The sequence below is a fragment of the Rhinopithecus bieti genome, unplaced genomic scaffold, assembly GCF_001698545.2.
Source record: "Rhinopithecus bieti isolate Rb0 unplaced genomic scaffold, ASM169854v2 scaffold_40559, whole genome shotgun sequence".
Taxonomy (NCBI): Eukaryota; Metazoa; Chordata; class Mammalia; order Primates; family Cercopithecidae; genus Rhinopithecus; species Rhinopithecus bieti.
In genome coordinates this window covers 677,667-690,220 of record NW_016817388.1, presented here as the reverse complement: position 1 = coordinate 690,220, position 12,554 = coordinate 677,667, and the positions used below count along the sequence as shown (strand labels likewise).

Here is a 12,554-nt window from a genome sequence, read left to right as displayed (position 1 = left end):
TAAACACACAGTAAGTAGGTACTCAAGAAATTCATAATCAGTTTCAAAATTTAAATCACAAAATAAATCCTTTGCTACTTCAAATTATTTAATTTGCTCCAAATTAAATAATAAGTAAACTAGGAAGGAAAGAATCAGAAAAAAGCAGAAGATATAATATCTATGTGCATATAAACTGTTCTTAAATATATAGTAGTTTTAAAATATGTGCAACTATTACNTTCCAAGTCTTTGCTATTGTGAATAGTGCCACAATAAACATATGTGTGAATGTGTCTTTATAGCAGCATGATTTATAATCCTTTGGAGATATACCCAGTAATGGGATGGCTGGGTCAAATGGTATTTCTAGTTCTAGATCCTTGAGGAATCGCCACACTGTCTTCCACAATGGTTGAACTAGTTTACAGTCCCACCAACAGTGTAAAAGCATTCCTATTTCTCCACATCCTCTCCAGCACCTGCTGTTTCCTGACTTTGTAATAATTGCCATTCTAACTGGTGTGAGATGGTATCTCATTGTGGTTTTGATTTGCATTTCTCTGATGGCAAGTGATGATGAGCATTTTTTCATGTGTCTATTGGCTGCATAAATGTCTTCTTTTGAGAAGTGTCTGTTCATATCCCTCGCCCACTTTTTGATGGGGTTGTTTGATTTTTCTTATAAATTTGTTTAAGTTCTTTGTAGATTCTGGATATTAGCCCTTTGTCAGATGGGTAGATTGTAAAAATTTTCTCCCATTCTGTAGGTTGCCTGGATGAACTCTCTCTTTTCCTATACCCCCAAGCATAGGTAGTCTCAACTACTATTGGACTTATAGTTATTCTTTTGTTTTGGTTTTCTAACTCCATACATAATGCAACAACATAAATTACCTTAAGGAATTTATTAGATTATAATGTCTTTGTGGTTAGGGCCCATGTCCAACATTGCTTCTGTATACTGCCTGGCCAGGAATAAGATTTTAAACACACAGTAAGTAGGTACTCAAGAAATTCATAATCAGTTTCAAAATTTAAATCACAAAATAAATCCTTTGCTACTTCAAATTATTTAATTTGCTCCAAATTAAATAATAAGTAAACTAGGAAGGAAAGAATCAGAAAAAAGCAGAAGATATAATATCTATGTGCATATAAACTGTTCTTAAATATATAGTAGTTTTAAAATATGTGCAACTATTACATATTCATAATTATTTTTTTAAAGCTAACCAAAAAAATAGTAGCTTTATATATGAAAGAATATTGGGACTTTGAAGAGGAAAAGTACATTACTCACAAAGAAAAAGTAATCCTAGATTTATTTTAGTCAGATGATGAATCAATGCTAACTATTCTCAACTCTTATCTAAGCATAATAATAGTTTCTATTTTCCCAGTGTTTTGTAGCGTAGTGAGGGCAGACATCATTATCTCCCTCCACTTTATAGAAAGATAAGAAGCTGCTGTTCAGAGCACGCATATACTTTGCCCAGTGTCCCCAGCTGCTAAATGACAGAGCCAGGCCTAAGTTGTCTTCTGGCTTCAAATCCATGATTCTTTCCACCACTCATGCTCCAAGTCTCTGCTCATTGAGGATGAATCCTTTGTTTCACTTTCCTGGGGTAATTGTGTGGCTTTTGTAAAAGATCCATCACTCTGAAGATGAATTGAACCATCAGGTAAACATTTAAGGAAAGTAGGGGAGCTAAGTTGGAATGTAAGTAGATGCCTGGCATTATAACTGATGGCATAATTACTTCCCATAACGTGGAGCACCAATCACAGAGTGGGTTTAATAGACAGAGGCTCTTAAGTATTTACAAGTATGGATAAAGTGACTGCCCTTCATCAGTACAAGCAGGCGCTGGAGTCCACCTTCCACTGTTAACTGGGACAGTATCAGTGTGAGTATTTCTGGCCCCACCTGGCATTCAGATCCTCTGGCACCCCTATGCCCACCTTTATAGCCTTTTCCCCTACCACTTCCCTTTCCTCCGCTTGTCATCCACTAAATGGGGGTACTCAGTTTGTGTTCCCCAAACATAGAGCCCATTTTCCTGTCTCTCTGACTTGGCACACCTCCAGTGACATTCCTTTCCAGGGTCTAGCTCAAATGCCACCCCTGCCGTGAGGCTGTCCTATTTTCCCAGCTGGACCTGGCTCCCCTGCTTCTTAATCCAAAAGCACTTTCTCTCTCTGTGCTTCTCTTATGGCCCTCACCATGCCCTGCCTTTACGATAATAATCATGCTTTTTTTCTGTTTCCTTTGAGACTGCAGAACCTTAAAAGAAAGTTTATCAGACCCTAGCCTAGTTCTGGCACATGGCAATCCTCAGTGTCAGCACTGGCTGGGAAAGTGACTGATGAACGCAGGAAGGAGCATCTCACCTACCCGGCTAGCGGGGGTGATTTCAGATGGATCTTTGTGTCCACCACAGCATGACCCTTAGTGCCCTACGTATAGCTGGTGCTCACTGTGGCTTTGCTGAAAAGAAAAAAAAAAGCTTGTGTGGATGAACAAAGGAATAAAGAGTGGACAAACAGAAATGATTGAACAAATATCTGGGATACTGAGGTGGAAAATCAAGGTAAACACAAGTCATGCCAGATACCAGAGTCTCTTTAAAAACGGACTCTGGTTTGGGCATGGTGGCTCATGCCTGTAATCTTAGCACCTTGGGAGGCTGAGGTGGGTGGATCACCTGAGGTCAGGAGTTCGAGACCAGCCTGACCAACATGGTGAAACTCCATCTCTACTAAAAATATAAAAGTTAGCTGGGCATGGTGGCACATGCCTGTAATCCCAACTACTCGGGAAGTTGAGGCAGGAGAATTGCTTTAACCCAGGAGGTGGAGATTGCAGTGAGTCAAGATCAGAGTTGCAGTGGTGCAATCTCAGCTCACTGCAACCTCCACTTCCTGGGTTCAAGTGATTCTCCTGCCTCAGCCTCCCCAGTAGTTGGGATTACAGGAACCCACCACCACACCTGGGTATTTTTTTATTATTATTATTTTTAGTAGAGATGGGGTTTCACCATATTGGCCTGGTTGATCTCAAGCTCCTGACCTCAGGTGATCCACCCACCTTGGCCTCCCAAAGTGCTGGGATTACAGGTGTGAGCCACCATACCTGGCCCAGGAATTGTTTATATCTCGAAACATATCCAGTGAGTTACACATGGCATTAAGAGTTCACCTGGGCTCGCACCCTCCCTGCTGAAAGCCCTTCCGGTGCCTCCAGTGGTTTTCTTCCCACTTGCGGGGTTAATTGTGAGACTGGCATTTTCTGTCTGGGTCATTTGTACCCCTAGATTCTGGCCCCTGATGGGGTCACCTTAGAATCAGAGGTGAAGGTGGGGAACAGAAAACCTCAGGCCTGGCCCTGATCCTCTTGTAGGTGGAACAATCATAGAAACCGTATCTTGGCTTTTCATAAAATGTTGATATTTTGGAATTTATTCCACATACTCTATTTTGCAATATTTTAACATAATTTAAAGAATATTTTCATTGTAATTACTACTCTGTGTTTAGAATATTAAAAAATTTCACCCAGAATATGGTCTTTTTTCTCTCTCCAAAAACTTCCTTATGTTAGCAATTAAAAACAATAAATAGAAGGGGAAAATTAACCAAACTGAGAGACATATTTACTAAACACTTGAAAATGTCCTGCTGTTGCATCTTAAGGCTTATTAAGGGGTAGAGGCAGGATTTTTTAAACCCTGGGTGTTGCACCCATTTCCCATGTGTATTTACTTATTTTAGCAGTAAAATGAATTCCACTTCCAAATGTGGAGGTGACTTAGGGTTGGGTTTCTTTCCTGTCCTTCTGATATAGTTAGGTATTGTGCCTCACCCAAATCTCATCTTGAATTGTAATCCCCATAATCCCCACATGTCAAGGAAGAAACCAAGTGGAGGTAATTGGATCATGAGGGCATCCTCCATTCTGTTCTCATGGTAGCGAGTGAGTTCCCACGAGATCTGACGGTTTTATAAGGGGCTCTTCCCACTTTGCTTGGCACTTCTCCTTCCTGCTGCCTTGTGAAGAAGAGACCTTGCTTCCCCTTCACCTTCTGCCATGATTGTAAGCTTCCTGAGGCCTCCCCTGCCATGCTGAACTGTGAGTAAATTAAAACTCTTTCCTTTATAAATTACCCAGTCTGAAGCAGTTCTTTACAGCAGTATAAAAATAGACTAATATGCCTTCTCTTCAGAAAGACTTTCCCTATGTGCTCAGCACACCTGCTAAACTTCTCCAGTGTGTTGACATTAGAACATTAGAGCAGCCTTGTCCAACAGAGCTTTCTAAGGTGATGGAATGTTCTATGTCTGCACCATTCAGTATGGCAACTACTAGCCACGTGTGGCTATTGTGCACTTGAAATGTGGCCAGTGTGACTGAGGAACTGAATTTCTTTTAGCTTTAATTAAGTGTAAATAGCCATACATAGCTAGTGGCCAGCATACTGGACAGGTCAAATTTAGAACCTCTTCTTTCTGCCACTGTTGACTATGACAAAAGAACGAGTCATAGAGAGGAATGGACTTCTCCCATTCTACTGGAGCAACCTGGAGAACACTTGGGCTTCGAAGGCCACTTCCCTCTGCTCCCCAGGGCCTACCCCACTGGCTTCAGACGAGTGACTGAGGGCAAGAAGGAAGAGCCAGGATTCTGTCTACATGTGTGTGAGTTCAGTCTCTTTATTTCCAGCATCTTATTTAAAGACCACATGCCAAGTATCAATAACAAGTTGGGATCATAACAGCCCTATCCATGCTGTTTTCTAAATTATTGTTTATAGCTTCTTTAATTCTCCATGAAGATGATGAGTCTGTGGAGAATCTTTTTGCAAAGAACACAAAGCAGAGATCTCTGTGTAAATTACCAGTACTCAAATGAGATGCCTTCTACCACATGGCCCATTCTGTTCACATGTGTGGTTCTGTTGGGGGAGCCTCTTCTTCCCTGCTCTTTTGGTGAGTTGTCACCATTTTGTTCTACAGGATTGAGAATGTTGATTCTCATATTGTACATTGTGCCATCTCCTCCTGAGCTTTATGGATGTTTTGAAGCAAAACAACCATTTACCCCTTTCCTAAAGATTCCTGTTAATGAGGCACACACAGGTGAGCAAGGTGTTTATATGAAGAAATAAAGCCATTAAATAAAAATTATATGAAGAGGTGAGCTCGGAGAAAAGGCATACTTGTGTGTTTGTGTGTGTGTGCCTGCGTGTGTCTTAGAGCTGCCTATCAAAGCTTTCCTCTCATGCACAAAGATAGAAATATGGAAATCAGAATGAAAAATAAGGAGAATTGGGTTTAGAGCAGCCTCTTAAAATTTGTGCTGTTTCCAGGCCCCTTAGCAGAGCACCAGCCATTTCCAGGGAGGCACAGCGCTGGCATTTCAGCGCCCTTCTGCTCAGGAAAGACGACCACACAGCCCTCCTGCCCTCACCTTCGCACACCACACATCTCAGCTTCAACTCACCATCACTGTGGCGGCATTTCAGCAAGCGTTTGTTTTTGGGGAGGGGGTAGTGGTATTTACCAGCACATTATTATTTTATTTTGTCTGAATTATTTACAATGAAAGGAAGCAGTTTAGAGGGAAGGGGGTATTAGGGAGTTAGTTCAATCCCACTTGCATTGATTCTAACCAGAGTAAGAAGAGCAAGCCTATTAAGAAGAAAAATCACTTCCTTTTCTTCCTCTCTTTCCTCTCCCACCCCCAAGTCTTAGAAATAAATAAATAATGCAAAGAAAAGCCCTGGGTGGCTGCATGGGAGGGGCCAGTGGCTGGGTGTCCGTGGCCTTCATTGAGGACTCACTTCGATTATTACATCGTGTCCTGGGCTGGAGCGTTCAGTGGTTCAATTCTCACTCCCCAGCACTCATCTTGTACATTGGTACATAATGAACACCATGTATGGATTGAAATCCCATTTACAGGATGTTCAGTTATGGAACCTGTAATCAGGAGAGGTGGATTTTAGTCCCAGAGGTGTCGTTCCCTTATTGTTTTTTAAATTTAAGATTTATAGCTCTCCAACTTCCAAAAGAACTTGCTGATGGTTTATAGCAGCAAAGATGGTGAATGAGGGATCCTTGAGGAGAAAACAGAAGCGAAGCCACCTGAAGGAAGCGGGACGTGTTGATGCTTCCGGGCACCAGGTTGGCCGTAACAGTTGGGTAATAGGCTCATGGTTGTGCTTGCATTTCTTCTTTGTGCTTCCATTTCTTCTTTGTCAAATAGGGAAAGCAAACCCACCTCCTGCCGTGTGAAGTAATAGGTAGAGTAATATTTGTGAGAAAAGGCATCCATATCATTTTGGCATGATATTGCATTCCTACATTTAGGAAAAAAAATGTCAATAGAGGCAGAGCATCTCATGACCTAACCCCACTGCATATCCCTGAAGATATATACTCAAAGAATAGTGCCCTGGCACACTGAAGATGAGAAACTGGGGCTGCAAGTGCCACCTGAGAGAAATGGGGGTGCTTTTATTTATTTTTTTTCTTCAATGAAGAACTTTTGAATAAAATGTTAACATACTTACCAACTCATAATATATGTGAATTTCAAGACTTTGCAATAAAATGGATGTCTAAGTATCTACCCACCTAAATTAAGAAATACGTAATTATTGGCCAGGCACAGTGGCTCACACCTATAATTCCAGCACTAGCCTGACCAACATGGTGAAACCCCGTCTCTACTAAAAATACAAAAAGTAACTGGGCGTGGTGGCAGGCGCCTGTAGTCCCAGCTACTCAGGAGGCTGAGGCAGGAGAATTGCTTGAACCCTGGAGGTGGAGGTTGCAGTGAGCTGATTGTGCCATTGCACGCCAACCTAGGCAACAAAGCGAGACTCTGTCTAAAAAAAAAGAAATATGCGATTCCTGTCATTGAGACTCCAATAATATCCCTCTTAATCCCAAGGTAACCACTACCATGATTTTGTGCATATTGTTCTTCCACTTTTTAAAAACAAATTTTGCATGTGTTTGAACCATATGTAATTGGAATTATACAGATATATTCTATGAATCCCTTTTTTTCACCTAATATTATGTTTGTGAGATTTGTTCAAGTTCATATTTATAACCTATTTTATTATCACTACGGTTTGCTATTTTTTTGTATGATTACTCTAAGACTTATTCATTCTCTTATTGATGATCATCTAGATGTCTCCATTTTTAAAATTACAAACCACATTGCCATGAATATTCTAATATAAATGTCTTTTGGTACACAGATCTAGGAGTTTCTCCATTGTATTTGCCTTAGAGTAGTATTGCTAGCTCATAAGAAAGGAGTGTCTTCAACTTCGTTAGATCTTGCCAAGATCTTAGTCCAATCTGTACACCCAACAGCAATGTTCATGAAGGAACTCAAGAATTTTTTATCAGCTATGAGCTGATTCAACTCCTTGCAACTAAGAGGAAAAGTTAATAGGAAAGAGAGACTGCATGGCTAACAGAAATCCACAGACAATGATGATGGTGGTGATGATTACTGTAATCACAATGACATAATGATGATTACCATCACAACAATGACAAGGACAAGAAAAACAAACCCGTAGTGCTTTATGTGTGCCAGGCACTGTTCTGAACAGTTCACACATCTGGCACAGTGCCTGGCACATAGTAAAAGACTCATTCAATCTTTACAATTACTCTAAGAGATTTGTACTATAGTCTCACTTCGCAAGTAAAGAAACTGAAACACAGGTTAAGAAACTTGCCTAAGTTATGGCTGATAAATGTAGAAGCACGAATTTGAGTGGTTGCTCTGAACCACACGCTTCATTAAAATTTTAATTTAATTTTCTTGGCATTACCATTCATGGACTTTATTTTTTAACTTTATTTTCTTTTTAATTAACAAATGGTAATTGCATACATTTATGGTGTACAATGTGGTATTTTGATACCCCTATACATTGTCCTTGCTTCATTTTAGCCAATTGCTTATGAGTTCACTCTAAATGAACCAGTAATAAGGGCAGCTACACGACTGATGGATGACTGGTCACTCTGCCATTTGAAGGGTGGGACTTACCTTTCTAATCATACTCCTTATTACACACTCTATTTTACAGCTCTCTTCACTGAGAGTTTTGATTGTATTTAGATTTCATCAGAATTTGGTTCTTAAGAAGCAAGGGAAAAGCATTCTTTCTTGGATAGCATGGAATTTGGATGACCACTTTGGCTCATGTAAAAAAAATGTGAGGTGTTCTTAAACCAAAGCTTCTCAAATCCTAACTTAACATAACCTACCTGAAATCAATGTTATGCTTACTGGCACTTGACAAGACTGGAAGAAAAATAACTGTTCATAACAGCTCATCTTCACATAGCTAATGACAGGTACCATTGTTTTTTAGGCAAAATGATGGGGGAGGATATTGACTATTTCAAAGGTTGTTCAAAATCACTAAAATATAACATGATAATATTGTCATAGGCACATAGGCCTAGCTATTTTTGTCATGGAAACATCAGCAGAAATGAAGAACCATACATATATTTATACCTTAGGATCAATAAAACTATATTTTTTGGTCCAAATTTTTCAGATTAGTCATTTACATGTATCTCTAATTCACAATTTTCCTCTTCCCTTTTTGTCTGTGTAGACGTACATTTGAACAGGGTAGAAAAGTGATGTTACTAAAACTTAATACTTGGAATCTTTCTTTATGATCCATCTTTAAAAGTAAACACATTATTATGATTAATAGCAATGTTCTCAGGATAATAATTTGTTTGTTTAAAAAAGAAATATTTACATGAAAACTCAATACAAAGGCCAGATCATTAAGCACTTCTTAAGCCAGAGTAGGCATATTTCATGCTGAAATATGCCATTTTAATGTTGAAAGAAAAAAAGAAAATCTTTAAAGATTTGGCCTAAAGAATAAATTCCAAAATGGGAAAGAACACGTGCCCTGTAATGAGATGTAGATCATAACTCTGACATTTGTCTTCTCCTGGTGAATTCAATTCCTCATAGAAGTACAGAGAGGGAAAGAAAATATTGGAAGTGAGAGTAATAAAGTCAATACAGCAGGCTTCACATGTATAAATGACACTTTCTTCACAACATGAGAGTTGCAGACTTGCCTAAGACATATTCCCCTTTTCTAAAAATATTCCTGACTTTAAGGATTTCATCAATGTATTTACTATCTCACATCTCACCAGTGGGAGGATGACTGGGCTGTGGGACAGCCCCCTTTAAAAAGGCAGCTGTTTTAGAGACTGTTAAGCAATGGGCCATTTACATGTGAGTGTAAGTTGATTTAATCAGATGGTTTTCCTTCTGGCAGCCTACATTGGGTCTACACTGAGGGATCCAGAGTTTTGAATTTAGGGGCTGAAACAATTGAGGGATGAGTGACACAGAGGTGAGGGGTTAGAGCAACCACGAAGATACTGAGCTCATGGAGAGAGATATGAGCATTGTTGAAAGGGGGTGAAGAAAGAGAGCTGGGAAGACAAATTTGGCTTACTTAAAAATGTGCCAGCATCACCTGATTCTAGGCTGTTATTGTTATTTCCCTTAACATTAAATTGGTTTTGGTGAGCTAATATGGTACTCAACTATGACTTGAAATTTGTTTTTATGGAAAAATGCATTCAGAATGTAGTAGATTGAATAATTGGCTCCAATTCTTTGCTTTAGCCTCAACTGAGCAAAGTATATTTTCCTAACCCTTGTCTTTGGCTCATCTATGAAACTTGTTTTGACCAACCACATATGGGCAAAAGTGTGCCAGTCCTGATCTCAGGCCTTAAGAGGCCTTGTCTTTCTCTGCTTGCCCTCTTATCCTCTTTTGTGTTTCTGCCATCTCCACGAGCTAAGCTTTCCACAGGTAGCTGTTACCCCTTTAGCTGACCTGCAACTCGAAGCAGAGCTGTGAAGTCCAGCACCAGCTTAAATAAGCTGATCTCCAGCCTATGTGCAGATATGTGAGAATAAATGATAGTTGTTTTAAGTCACTCTTTTTGAGATCATTTGTTACACAGCATCTTTTTGGTCATAACTAACTGATACACAGAGTTCTAAAGAACCCTCTTACAAGTGAACTCTTGGAACATAACCTGTTGGTAAGTTGGGATTTTCCTGCATTTCAACAAGATCACTACTCTCTTTTTAATGAGAATTTTTGTCTATTTTTTATTTGGTTTCAGCTCACAGTTAAGATAAAAGCATAATTTGTTACCTGATAAGATAAAGGTTAGCAGAGAGTATGGCTTGTACCTATAGATAAGCACTCATTGCTATTGCATCTAGCAATGGTTTTTAGCTGACTCTGTGAAGTTCTAGGGCCTGCAGTGAATTCTTATAAAGGCCACCTTGGGGTGGGAGTTCCCGCCTCTTCTCCTTCATGTAGCTTCAGCCATAGCAGAGCTATTTTTATTTGTTTTGTAACTGGGTTTCCTTGTAACATTTTGCCTAATTAAAAGGCTGAAATAAGTTGAAAACCTATAGTGAACCCCTCACTTTTCTTGGGACCCATGGTCTTCCACACATGGGCATGCTATCCTTTTTGCCTAGCTAGCTAGCTCTCTCTTTCCACTTCTCTGCAAAGCTCCTATCCATTCTTCCATACTTCTTCCTTCAATAGATGGGACCAAATTGCCATCTCTTTAAGTGTGGGCCAGACTTAGTAACTTTTAATGAGTTGAATGTACAGGAAGTGATGGTGTCTGATGTCCAAGATTTGGAGGACATTAGAAAAGGGATTGTGGCATCTCTCTCTCTCTCTCTGTGTCTCTCTCTTATTCATTAAGCATTATGGGTTTACTCATTCTGGGGAAAGCCAGTTAACATTTCATGAGGATACTCAAGCAGCTCCATGGAAAAGTCTACATGGGAGGAACTGAGCCCTCCCGCTAACACCATGTTGGTGATTTTGATTGCAACCTCATGAAAAACTGTGAGCCAGCTCTTGAATTCTTGACCCACAGAAACTGTGAGGGAAAAAAAAGTTTGTTGTTTTAAGTTGTTATGTTTTGTAGTAGTTTCTTATGCAGCAATATATAACCAATATCATACTCACTAAAGAGATTCTTTTCTATGATAGTCTTCTGAAATGCCTGAGTATTAATAATTTTCTTCTTTATTATTGCCCTTAATATGTACCTTGTTTGCAGGATTTAGTCCACTGCATTACCTATTTACATATCTTTTTCCTCCATTAGACTATGAGATATTTGTATTCTCAGATATCTGGCACAGTCTTTGGCATCTTACATAGTGGATAAAGAATGAAAAAAATAGCTACTGCACAAGTTGTAAAAATCACTCAGAGAAGAATAAGACAGACAAAGGATAAAAAATAGCCATCTCTGTCTTTGCCAAAGTAATTCTCAGTTTTGACCAGAGATTATAAATGAGCAGAAAATCCTCAAATAGAGTCAATGCTGTATTTTTCTACCACATATTGACATATAAGCCAGTTCTTTGCACTCTTGTTTCAGCAAATGACAAGCATTCCTGCTCAGATGGTGTGTCTGGAATAACAGGGTCTATAACTGAGTAGGGGGGGTGTTTTGACTAGGTTTACAGATGAACAAGTTGTAAATTATCACTATCCAAAACAAGCTTTGTATTTATGGTTTTGACCAAGTGTAAACAGAAGATATATAATTTATCAAGCTGTAGAGAGCGTTTGGTGGTTTTCAGAAGCCAGAGCTATGCAGTCAAATCAAAATGGTGGAAGTAGCATCTGATTAATTCCATGTGAGCCCAGCAATTTGGAATGAGAGCCTTCTGGATATGCCAGGCTACACAGGTCTGAACAATTAGGTGTTTAAAATTGAGTTTTAATGATGATGATGATGATGATGATGATGAATTGTGTTTTTATTTTGATGATCATCTAAATAATTAGTAGAGGAATATTATGGGTCATCTGGAGGTCAGACAAAAAACTTAGAAGTGCCATGTGATTTCAGGTCTCAAGTTTATGACTCGGCATGGCTCACATGGCCCCTTAAGTGACAGAGTTTAACTTGTAATGCACTATTTCTCAGATTGGGGTGCATAGGCTTGTAATTTTAAGGATCTACAAGTTCTTACATTTGGGAAACAGTGATAGAAACAAGAAATGCTTCCTTGGAGGACAGATTAGTGATATTTCATCTGGGGAGCCAAGGGAAGGCTTTCTGAGGGAGCTGGCATCCTACATGGACATCAAGGACAGACCCTGTGTGCCTTCTCTTATCAAGTGGCCACTTAAAGTATCTGCTTGAAAAAAAATCCCCCGCTTCCAGAGGCCATTCATAACTCCCTGGTTATTCTTTGAGAGCCTCTGTGTTAGTTCTGTTTAATTACAGTGTGGTGCAGACTGAAGAAGGAATGGAAACATTGTGTGGAGGGAGGCATGAGAAAAGAAAGTGTGGGGCTTCAAGAGGGAACAGGAAATAGTTCAGTTTAACTACAGGTCAGGGTATGCAGGGTATAGTGGGGCATGGGATGCAAGGCTGGCAATGGCCTATCGTGAAGGCCAAGGCATTTTTTTTTTTTTTTTTTTTTT

General features: G+C 39.5%; 1 long non-coding RNA gene across 1 annotated transcript in view; it reads left to right on the top strand.

The window, feature by feature from the left end:
- Positions 1-4,566: 4,566 nt before the first annotated feature.
- LOC108517869 (uncharacterized) overlaps positions 4,567-12,554 on the top strand; it is a 52,386-nt gene continuing 44,398 nt past the window's right edge. Inside the window, exon 1 of the long non-coding RNA XR_001882227.1 lies at positions 4,567-4,677. This is a non-coding gene — a long non-coding RNA (uncharacterized LOC108517869). The remainder of the gene's footprint in view (positions 4,678-12,554) is intronic.